Source organism: Scylla paramamosain, chromosome 21 (assembly GCF_035594125.1).
Source record: "Scylla paramamosain isolate STU-SP2022 chromosome 21, ASM3559412v1, whole genome shotgun sequence".
In the NCBI taxonomy this organism is placed as follows: Eukaryota; Metazoa; Arthropoda; class Malacostraca; order Decapoda; family Portunidae; genus Scylla; species Scylla paramamosain.
The window spans coordinates 795,844-808,487 of record NC_087171.1 but is presented as its reverse complement, the minus strand read 5'-3'; the positions used below and the strand labels follow the sequence as shown (position 1 = coordinate 808,487).

General features: G+C 42.3%; 1 long non-coding RNA gene across 1 annotated transcript in view; it reads left to right on the top strand.

Moving 5' to 3' along the window:
- The first annotated feature begins 988 nt into the window (after window positions 1–988).
- LOC135111302 (uncharacterized) overlaps window positions 989–12,644 on the top strand; it is a 50,667-nt gene continuing 39,011 nt past the window's right edge. The window contains exon 1 of the long non-coding RNA XR_010273681.1: window positions 989–2,339. This is a non-coding gene — a long non-coding RNA (uncharacterized LOC135111302). The remainder of the gene's footprint in view (window positions 2,340–12,644) is intronic.

The window sequence follows — 12,644 nt, the reverse complement described above, 5'->3', positions numbered from 1 at the left end:
ACATGTGTCTTATTGAATCAGGTATTCCACCTGTACTTGATGTCATAGCAAAAAGGAGAAGGAAAATTTCTAGAATCAAAGTTAAGGGAACCGAACGCGTTGAAGAACCATTCTATGTTGCATTTGAGTTGTGTAGAGTAGCTAATACTCAGGGTATCCAATTTGTAGTGAAGGCACTACAGTATAGAGATAACGTAAATCCACTGGGACATGGTCAAAATAAAAATTAGAGAAAAACCCGAGACGGCATCTAAGTATGTGGCATTACAGATCAGTAATTAACCCTGAACTATCAGTACATCCAGTTTATGTCAGCAATGAGTTTGTCCCGGACTACAAAAGGCAGAACACTGCGAGGCTTCGACTAATGTCACATGATTTAAAAATTGAGACAGGTAGAAGGAATGGAATACCAGCAGAGTTGCGACTGTGTATGTGTGATAGTAATGCAGTACAAGATGAGTCTCATGTTTTGTTAAATTGTTCTTTGTCAAGGGACTGTAGGGCTAGATATAATATGTTGGATTTTATTAGTTTTACCAGTTTAATGAAGTATAAGGGTAAATTAGAGTACTGGAATTATGTGGTTATGTGTTTTTGCGATGTGTTAAAGCTTTACGGCTAAAATGTTCTTGTTTTTTTAAAAAGAAAGGGAGTTTGAATTTTTTATTAGGCACTTTAACATGTGATTATGTCATTTGCGATGTGTTAAACTTTTACGGCTAAAATGTTCTTGTTTTTTTAAAGAAAGAGGAGTTTGGCAATTTTTTTTAGGAGTTAAGTTTGGAGAAAGTTTGTTTTTTACGCAATGTGAATTGGTTAATTTTATCTGGACAGGATTTTTATTTGTAGCTCTTTTTTACATATGATATAATGATTTTTAGTGAAATGATTTTTACTTTAAACTCCTTGTAATCGCAAAAATTCTGTCAATAAACTATAATAATAATAATCTCTCTCTCTCAGTCGCGAGGGACTACCGCCCGTCACCACTTTTGAACTTTAATACCTAAACTTTTTAATTCTGAGACGCTCCTCCGGCGGTGCGTCGTGACGAAAAGTTGCTGGCATTATTTTTGCAGAGTTTAGCCGCCGCCTTTACATTTCGTTACGTCTTCCTCTCGGTCATTGAGTGGCATCCCTTTAGACACCTGTGGCGGAGATGACGCGGGCAACACGACATGGTTATAGAAGTTTTCCTTCACGCATTGCTTCCAACTCCCGAATTTAGTTGTAGTGAGGCTGAGGTGGCGCTGGTGGCGGCTGAGTACTCGCCTTTCTAACCTAAGTGATACCAGAGTTCGTCCTCTTTAAGTTTGAAATAGTCAAACTTATATCAATGTTTAATATCGAGTTTCTTACAAATATAAACATTTTTCAAGGTTCGTCCATCTACATTCACTTGAGTATTACATGTATTTTAAAAAGACTTCCCTCAAATACGTATCTACTAAACTATTCAGGATGCAATGCGCGTAGTTTCACGGATTCTCTGACTTTACTGTGAATAGAAAATCTTCCTCACAGATATACCGTTGTCAGATTCGTTATGGTGTGCGGAGATGGCCGGATATGTGGTGGTGGAAAGGTGGACGAAAGGGAGACACGGTGGAAGACACGAAAGAAGGAGAGTGGGTTGGACAGAAAGAGGGAGGGAGCGCTTGTTCTACATAACAATACATAAAAAGACAATGATTTTTAAAGTGTACTGAGATCTATTATGATTAAAACCTTGAGTAATGTTATCAAAACCTTCTATACTTCATCACGAAGGCCACGAAAACTACATAAGGACGGACGCAGAGCCGAGAGGAGGGAGGGAGTGAGGGAGGGGCGGAGGGCGGTAGTGTAGTTAAGATGAGGCGTTGGTGCTGTTGCTAAACTATACGTACATCCATTGTACTTTTAAAACCATAAACCATACTATTACAACACTAACTTTCATCACAAACCATCAAGACTTAAAAAAAAATTACATACAAGGTTAAAATAATGCAGGAAATTAATCATGAGGTGGCACCTTCATGGAGGGTGGCACACGTCAGGGAGGTGTATCACTCCGCCAGCAGCAAACTTGACGTCATGGGCCAGGGCATGCAGCGGCGTGCAGTGCGTGGGTATGGTGACTGTGTGGCCTCTGATATAGAGGTGTATGAGCTGCTGGACGAGAGAAGAGCAAACTAAAAGTAAACATGGGATTGCTGCCGCCTCAGGACACTAGGAGCATTGCGGAAGCGCTGAGGAAGACATCACAACCCTTGACACAGCGAACACAACTCTGTACTGAGGCTGGCACTGGCTTCTCCCAACACCTCACGTGGTCATTGCAACAAAAGGAGGTTAGTGTTTATATGAAGTGACTAGACTTGCCCTTGTAGCAGGAAATTCCCTTCCCTACCCCGCCACCCCGCCATGACTGTATCAGCTGCTTACATATCAGCTGTGCCTCCTTTGTATCCTCACACTGCAAACACGCTCTTCGCGCACCACAGTAAGCCTTACTGGTGAAGTACACACGATATATTATGTAGAAGGCAATGAATCATACCACTTTGTCGAGGATAAATTTTCCCGGGCTTCCATCTTATGCTCCTCCCCCAATGTCTTCCTCCCCCTCGCCTCCTCCCCTCCCCTTCTCCCACTCCTTCACGTAATCCTCTCTTTTCACCGTCTCCTCCTCTCCCTTTGTAGATGTTTATATAAGGTTTTTACTCAGTATAAGATATGTTTTCGCATCTTATAATATGTGACACGTCATGCTGCTCAGAGAGAGAGAGAGAGAGAGAGAGAGAGAGAGACAAACATAATAAAGTGTTTAAAGTGTTTAAAGTGTTTAAAGTGAGAGAGAGAGAGAGAGAGAGAGAGAGAGAGTATGGAGACACGTGGCAACTATGTGAGTAATAAGTTAATTACATAATATTTAAGGACTCCTTTAATTCATGCAACGATTACTGCTTGGAGGTCAGTTCAGTTAGAAAGCTTTGCTGGCTGTTCTGTATATCAGCGACTCGGTGTACGCTTCATCCTGCAGGAGTAGCCACCGGTGATGCCACACGTCTCCACCACCCCAATTCATAAGCTGCAGAGCTTTGGAGGAATGCGAAGCCAACTCACTTGAAGTCGAATCGTTGAAGCTCCGGAATGAAGTCATCATGAATATAGTGATAAATGTTGCACTTCTTTCTCGTATTCATAGATACACAGACGCTTCATGTTTCTGGAAGCGTGAAGTGAATGAGATGATTCACTTGGAGTGGAATCTTTGAAGCTCTGGAATGCAGTCACGATAGATAAACACGTATGATTCATTTCCTTTCTCGCATTATTGATACACACATACTTTCACGCCTCCTCTTGCACGTACTAGAAGAAGCCTGAAATGAAATAGCGGGAAGAACATCGAAAGGATAGTGAAATGAGAGTAAGAGTATGGTGAATGAAAGTGATATTTAACGTACAAACTAATCACTGTAACCTTCAACAAATTGCCTCGCCTCGCCACACGAACACCATCCTGGCAGCTCGGGGTCGGTGGCGGGACTGGCGGCATGATGTAGTGGTGCATTTGTACATCAATTTCCCACTATAGGCAATTTACATATATATGATGCATTAAACCAGTGGCCGCCCTCTGAACTTACCCAGCCGTATCATTCTATAAGGCCAGACGTTCTTTATATGTGCATGTCTATAGGAACTTTGATAATTTTAATTCATATCGGACACGCAAAGAATAGGCACGTGATGTAAGCCAAGAATTGTGCAAATGTATCGACAATGTAACACAGTACTTCTAAGGCGGTGTACCAGTGTAGCGAGCGCTGTCTAATCCCTCCCTCTCTAAGCATTGAAGCCCATTTTCCTGCTGTAGAATCTTGTAGTTTTAATGGTGATGATTAACGAAGCGCTTCACCAGTGTATCGAATAATCTTTGAACAAATCTTGAGAGTTTGACGGACTTGCTTTGACGTGAATAGATAGTAATGATGTGCAGTGTCCATTTTCGAGACGCTGATCATTCGGCTCCCCGCGTAGGTTTAATTAGGCCATATCGGAGCACACCAATACACCGAAATAGTACCTGGACGTGTGTGTGTGTGTGTGTGTGTGTGTGTGTGTGTGTGTGTGTGTGTGTGTTTTGTTGCTGTGCCCATAACGTACCTTAAACGACCTTCATAGTTACTGGTATCTTGTTTGCGAAAATAATGGTAATGGTGATGATGATGATGATGATAATAATAATAATAATAATAATAATAATAATAATAATAATACCATCGATTGCAATCTATTGTAAAAATGCAATAATTCAGCTCCGACATTGTGATTTGTTCAAGGTCGGTGAAATACATGTAATGCAAAACAACGATTGCAAAAATATTTATAAATAAAGGAGAAAAAATATATATGTTGCATTATGCATTGATGTCCTTCTCTCTCTGTGTGTGTGTGTGTGTACGGTTTCCATATGTCGTAAAACACTTCAAAATGCGACCATAATATGAACTCGTGCATGCTCGTGGTATATACGAGTATATTCTTGTATTTATCAGGTGATATATATATATATATATATATATATATATATATATATATATATATATATATATATATATATATATATATATATATATATATATATATATATATATTCTCTGACAGGGATCCCCCATAGTTAGCACGCTGACCCAAAGATCTTATTTTATCGCGTGTAAAATTCATGTGGAATGTTCGTGGTGTGCATTCCTTGGCGTGCGTAAAAGGCAAGAAATAAGAAGAGATGAGCAGCGGCTTGTGTGGCAGTAAGTGGGTCATTAGGGCAATTTCGGGGAGACGAGGACAGTTCGTGCATGTATTTACCATTACCCGACCACTATGCTCAGCCTACATTTCTCTTCCCAGACCCTCCTCCTCCCCACACTCTGCCTTCTCCTTCCAGCTGTCTGCCTCCTCCCCATTACACCCCTGCCATGCACTCCACACTGCACCTCCTCCTCCTGTATCAATCAATCTACTATCTCCCCATCGTCGCTTCACTTCACTTCATCTTCCCTTCACTCTCATCTCCCCACCTCCACTTCTACTCCACACCATCAGTCTTCTTTCCATCTATCCACCTAAATCTGCTCCGTAAATGCAAATTCCACCTTGCATTCCACACCCTATCACCTTTTTCACTTCCACCCTCTGCAACCAAGATCTTAACCTCCTGTCCTTCTTACTTTCTCCCCACTAACATTCTACTCCCTGCCAAACTCCACCTTGCACTCCACACTCCTCCATTTTCCAGTCAACCTAAGCAGTCTGTCCCCCCCACTCCCCGTCCTCTCCCATTCCGCTGCCATTCCCTACGAGAGCAGCATGCCGCCCTGTCTACAGCATTCGTGCCGAGAGGGAAACAATTAAACTCGGGTATTATCCCATTGAGGATGACAAATTGAGAGCTTTTGATGCAGCAGACCGCAATCAGCTTCCTTCCTCCCTCCTTTCCTCGTTCTCTTCCTCCTCATCTCCCTCCCTTTCCTCTCTGTCTCATTGTCTTTCTCTCTCCCCATGTCTTTTTTTTTTTTCACTGTTCAATTTTCCATTCTAATCTAGTTTGTTGGCCAATTTTCCTTCTCATAGGCGTGTTTCTTGTTTGTTAATCTCCTTTGTGGAAAATGTTCGTCCGCCGCGTCTCGATCCTTGAGTCAGAGGTAGAGAGGGATTCCTGGCACTAGTGAGCAGCAGTAAGACTAAATAAAGCACAGGAGAATGAAAGGTAGGAGACGAAAATTAGTAACCAAGGAACAAGAGGAAAACCAGACGAAACTTAACAGGAGGAGAAAGATAATAAACAAGGCGAAGATGAAGGACGAGGACCCAAGAAGGAACACAACTTAATAAAGAACAAGAAGACAACCATACAAAACCCAAACATAAGGAGGAGGAGGACTATAAATAAAACAAAGAAGAGATTGAAAAGCAGAAGACGGACACTAGACAACCAAAGAAAAAGATGACCAGACGAAGACCAGAGAGAGGAAAACGTGGCTAAGATAGAAAAAAAAAAAGTATGAGACAGGAACAAGTGAAAAAAATAACAAGAAAAATAACAGAAAACAAAAAGGCAAGACACGGATGATATTACAACTTCCACGAGGACAGAATGCACAGTTACTTGAATGAAAGGCACCGCGACTTCTGTGAACTGATTCTACAATACTCGCGTCACTTCCAGCTGGGAGAGGAGGGCAGGTAGGAGGCTGCTGGGTAATAGAAAATTATGGAAGTATGAAGCAGAGATTGCCAGGACCTATCAACTAAAATTGTCTGTCAGCAATTGTTGTGAGAGATATTTTGGCCTGGCTCAAATTAAATCACTGAATTGGGAGGGCAAGAGAGAGAGAGAGAGAGAGAGAGAGAGAGAGAGAGAGAGAGAGAGAGAGAGAGAGAGAGAGAGAGAGAGAGAGAGAGAGAGAGAATGTGTCTGTCAAAAAAATAAATAAATAAATAAACATCATAAAGAATAAAAAATGACTGAGCATATTACGTCTCTAAGAACAGATAAAGATAATAACAGGTGGAAACTATGCATTTATATACGTAATCTCAAGATCTCATTATCTATGTATATATTTATTTGCTTATTTATTCAGTTGTCGTGGCGGCGCAGTCTCCGTGAGGTGGTGCACGCCTCTCCGTCACTGCAGTAGCCATGAATATTGGCGCGTCCTGCTGCCGGTGTGATGTACATTCAGATGGATATTTAAAAACGGCGTGGCGAGGCGGGGAGGGAAGGGGTTTTGCTCTCCGTCCGCTCGTGATGATTGCATGTTCCGCCGGCGGGAGACTGTTCGTGTATGCTGGGCTGTGCTTGCTGTGCTTGCTCGTGTGTGTGTGTTTATGTGCACACGCCACGCAAACGTGATTTTTTAAAATTTTCTTGAAATCCCCATAATTTCCTTAGGTGCATTAAGATATTCAGCGCAGTCGTTCCTCTATCAGTCAGGAGGGAGCGAGGATTCCTGCCTTAAAGAGAATGATTATAGACACCTCCAGCTGCGGCTTCATTCTTCCACAGGGGGTGTAATCACTGTAATAACTATATATGCCACCAGCTGCTGCTCCATGCATCCTCTGTGGACGTAACTCGGGTAGCCGCAGGGGGTATAATCACTGCAATAACTAAAGACGGCACCAGCTGCTGTTCCATTCTTCCAGTGTGGACGTAACTCGGGCGGCCAGTGGGCTGCATTCACCTCACAGACCCAGGAAGAGCCTCGCCAGGCCCTAACAGATTGAGAGCTCTTCCTCGATTCGTTGGGTGGTGCATGGCTGTTTCTAGTTAGTGGAACGATTTATGTGGTTAATTTAGATAACGAACGAGACTTTGGCCTGTTAACTTGTCGACGGATTTCCAGCAATTGGTGTCCAGTTCGTAGCTTCTTAGAGGTGTTAGTCTCGGGGCTGTACACACGGGGAAGCTTCGGTGCTGAGTTAGGATAAAAACTCTTCGCTCAGCACCACTTGGCGTTGTCGATATATGTGCCACATGACAAAGAACAGGAGACTCAGTCCGTCTATGTGCCTTGCCGTGCCTTGCTGTTGCGTGACAGACACTGAAGAACAACCTAGGGAAGAGAAATAAAGCCTTCGATAATGCTTGCCCTCGCATAATCACAGATATTAGCGGAGAGGCAACTTATCAATTCAGGTATTGTTCCGTGCTACCAATCATAACGTAATGCTGCATACCTCAGGCCGCCAACCCGTGCTCGCGTGCAGGACATGAATCACGAGGTATAAGTGCCACTCCTCCCTGGGGTTCGATCATGCTCATTATTCGTAAGAGACAACTAAAGACCAAGGACAAGCCCTCGAGGTCTGTTCATATATTCTGCCGACACTTTTTGGAATGCCAAGGACGTCTGGGTTGGGGCCCACCGGGAGTCACAGGAGGGAATAGCTGCTGCTGTTGTCAGTGATGCGGCGCGTGTTGATCCCTTAGTCGTGCCAGTTACTGAAGTAAGTTTCAGATTTTACCTTCAACTAAAAGCGTATCTACAAAATATTTCCGTCTGAAATATGTATATTCATGAAAGAAAACGCGCTCTTTTCACCATTTACAAATATTTTTGCAATTGCATCTATTTTTGAATCCATACACGTACCCCCCGCAGAGGCTTTGTGCCAATATTTGTACTCCTCAAATGCCGAACAGATGCGATTGTAAAATGCGTAAAAGTATTGCAGTACAGTTTTTCCCGCAGCTTCCTTCATCAGGCAATGCAGGAGAGATTAATGATTCGAAAACATTTTTGTCGTGTATGAAACTGCGCAGTTGTCATCAGTGTTTGCAGTTTTGAAAGGATGACCGAGGAGACGCCATACGTATTGTTGTATTCGGTGCTTTATCCAAGCCTTGCCTATCTATCTTTCTTTAAGTGTTCCCCTTCAAGTCCATGTATAATTTCTTACCGTATTAATGTATTATAAAGTGTTGTGGTAGGGCAGACGCAGCCATATTTTTAGACTATCATTTGTTAATTTTCTTCTCAGAATTTCACATTTAATTTAATCTTTTCTTATATTTTTGTGTGATTAATTTGTATTGGAGCTGGGCAATCTTAGCGGCATCATTACTTTATTATTTATTCCTTTTTCTCTTCGGAATTTTACATGTGATTTACAGAAACTGAATCGTCTTTTGTTTTACCTTCTCAGCTTGATTAATTTGTATTGGGGTGTGGTAAACTTACCTTAGCAATGGTTTACACAATCGCTAACCATTTTCTTTTCATGACTTCGTATCCAATTACCGAAACTGAATTGTCTTTTTGTTTCATCCTTTCTGTTTAATTAATTTTTATAGAAGTAGCGCAATAATTTAGACAATCATTTATTATTTTCTTTTCTTAACTTCATATTCCATTTATTGAAACTGAATAGTCTTTTATTTTATATTTTGTTTCATTAATTTGTAAGTACGATAACTGCTTCCATTTCAGGTTCTTGCACTTTTTTTTTTCGCACCTTTGTCTTTCCAGTGCACAGGTGATAGATTTCCAGCCACGCGGTGTTTTTACTCAGTGATAATGAACACCGGACGTGTCGTGGCGGGAGACTCCTCTTTAATTGGCGGACTCTTGCGTAAATGAGTGTTTGAAGTGAAATGAAAGCCAATTATAGCACCCTACCCTCGACTTCTCTCTCTCTCTCTCTCTCTCTCTCTCTCTCTCTCTCTCTCTCTCTCTCTCTCTCTCTCTCTCTCTCTCTCTCTCTCTCTCTCTCTCTCTCTCTCATGTACCAATATTGTTCGTAAATATTTGGATTTCATTTCTGGTCTCTTTATTCCTAACAGTTACCATCCACCAACACCAGAACCACCACCACCACCACCACCACCACCTGAAGTCCTACCACAAACAGCAATACACCACCACATACATCATCACAACCATTAACACCACCACCACGAGTGTCTATCAAGTTACCGTCATCACCATCACAACCACTAATATCAACTTCATCATTATTACATTCCTTTCCCTCCTTTTATCATTTCATCTACCTTCTATTCGCTCTTTATTTATTTTTCTCTCCTTCACTCCTAGTACACCACTTCATATTCCCTCCTTTATCCTCTTTCTCCTCTTCCTCCTCCTCCTTATCCTCTCTCCTCTCCTCTCCTCTCCTAACTTTTTCTATTCTTCCTTCTTCATCGACTTCCCTCCACTTCATGTTCTCTATCTCCTCTTCACGGCCGCATTGTATGGAAGGAAAAAGGAGCACGGAGGCGTAAAAGAAACCCTAATGAAAGAACTTTACGCAGATAACTTTAGAATGAGAGGCAGATGTGGGACGACAGACTCTCTCTCTCTCTCTCTCTCTCTCTCTCTCTCTCTCTCTCTCTCTCTCTCTCTCTCTCTCTCTCTGCTCATCACATGAATGCTTTCTATCAGATTCATAGATAGATAGATAGATAGATAGATAGGTAGATACATAAATAGATAGATACCGACAACAAATTAGAATTCACACGAAACACAAGAAACACACATTACAAATTAACAAAGTCAAATCAACACGAACGAATAGTAATATGCATACTATTCACGGCCCATTAAACACACACACACACACACACACACACACACACACACACACACACACACACACACACACACACACACACACACACTGGCGTCCCATTTACTGGAATTCAAGCACTGTTACCGCTGCTCTACCTCGCTACATTCCGCGCCACCACCTAATGATTCGCCAGTCTCGCGTCCCTCACCACTACACCTGTCATTATCACACCTGCGGCGGCTCGGTAACAGCAGCAGCTTCAGGTTCCGGTTAGGCAAGTTGATATCGCGCGCCCTTCTGCGCCTGGCTAAGGGGAAGTGTGTGTGTGTGTGTGTGTGTGTGTGTGTGTGTGTGTGTGTTGATAGTAAGTGTCCTTTGTTCTCTTCTGTTTCTCTTTCTTTATCTCTGCTATTTTTATCTATGCTTGTTTCATCATCTCGTCTCTTCTCTTATCTTCTTTCACGTATCGTCATTTCAGATTTTTTTTCTCCTTTTCTCTGGTATTTTCTTCTTTTCTTATTTCTCCTCTCTTCTCTTCTCATTTCTCCTATGCTGCTTTCATCTCCATTTCTTTTCCTTTATCTTGTCTCCTCATTTCTCTTCAACTTTAATTTTTATCTCTTTTTGTCCTTTCTTCTCTTCTCTCCCTCTTCTCATTTTATTTCACTTCGTTTCACTTCAGTCCTAACTCGCTTCTCTTCTCTCTTAGCCTCTCTTCTCCTCTCTTCTCCTTTCCTCTCCTCTCCTCTCCTTTCCTTTCTTCTCTTCCCCTCTTCTCTCCTGTCCTCTCCCCTCCCCTCTTATCTCCCCATCTATACAAATTTGTCCTCCTACGTACCTGTTGTCTCTCCATTGCTGTTTTCTGTGTGTCTTTGTACATTTATCTTTGTATTGTTTTTTTTTTTAGTTGTATTGCTTTCCCTTTTCGAATATAAATGTTTGTATGATTGTTTTTGTTCTTTTTAGCATATTTGTTGTTGACTCACCATATGTGCCTCCTGTGTGTGTGTGTGTGTGTGTGTGTGTGTGTGTGTGTGTGTGTGTGTGTAAATAAATTCTCGTAACATACAACCATACAACATTTCACACAAGAGAATCCGCTTGCGTTAAATGCTAGGGAGAGAGAGAGAGAGAGAGAGAGAGAGAGAGAGAGAGAGAGAGAGAGAGAGAGAGAGAGAGAGAGAGAGAGAGAGAGAGAGAGAGAGGCTTAAAAATACACCATACAATAGTAAAAAAAAAATCACACACACACACACACACACACACACACACACACACACACACACACACACACACACACACACACACACACACACTTCTTTGACTTCACGTGAACTTTAGTGAGCGCAGATAATACCTAACCTGACCCGCCCTGTGTGTTTCCAAGGCCTTGTAATAACCTCTGCCCTTCCTCTCCCCCTCCCATGCTGCGAGGTTCCCGTTAGGCAAGAGTTAGCGGGTCGTGTCCAGATTAGGTGACGCAAGTTTGGTATTTACAGGTAGAGAATAATTTGGATGAACAGTCATGGAGGTGGAGGGATAATAATAATAATAATAATAATAATTATTATTATTATTATTATTATTATTATTATTATTATTATATAATAATAATAATAATAATAATAATAATAATAATAATAATAATAATAATAATAATAATAAAAGGTGGTTTGTGATTGGCTGTTGCAATGCAGCTCAAGTTTCCTATTGGTCGCGCCCGATCACAGTTGCCAGTGCAGGATCACCTCCCGAGCCCCAACACCCTATCCGTGGTGCACGTGCATCCCTGCCTGTGAACCCTAAAGACGGTGCTCTGCAAGGCGGCAACACTGTGTGCATTGCTTCACAACTCCAAACTCTCCAGTGTGAAGCATTTTCCAAGCACCTCAGGTATCCTAAATACTAGTGTACCCTAGTGGGACATTCAGTCTGTCAGATGACAGGAGACAGGATGGATGGTAGACGCTCCTTCAGCACATACATGCGTGGGGAGTGTGTCGTGGAGAATGGCGACATTCTCCGCGGCCCCCCACGCACTGTCAAAGTATCCATGGGAGATCCCGACGCGAAATCTTTCTTCTGCTGTTGCTGGCCACGAGGGCCTCGCTTCAAGAAGGTAGCCAAATTCTTTTTCAAACCGCATAAAGAAGAACCCAGTCTCCAGAAGTACACGTCTCTGGAGACTGTGATGTACATGGACGGCATGGTTTTCCGCGAATACTGGACGCCAGGCAAGACGGCCGTCAAGGTCTCCATCAAGCAGCGGCGCGGAAAGAAGGTTGTCCTCTTTGGCCGCCTGGCAACCTTCCTTCAAGAGATGGAGAACCGAAATTCAGAAAAGTTCGTTCTTTATGTCACGGAAACCAGCTTCAAAATTGTTCAAAAGGACCAAGCGGCTTCAGGCGGCGACGAGACCGATGCCGCTGAGAAACAGAAAAATAAGCCGTTACAAGAGAACGATAAGTACGAGTGCGCTAAACGCGGGGATGACGAAAACCAAGTAAAGATCGACTACGCGACTTCCTTGTTCAACAGTTTTAAGAAGAAAGATAAACCCGTTAACATCA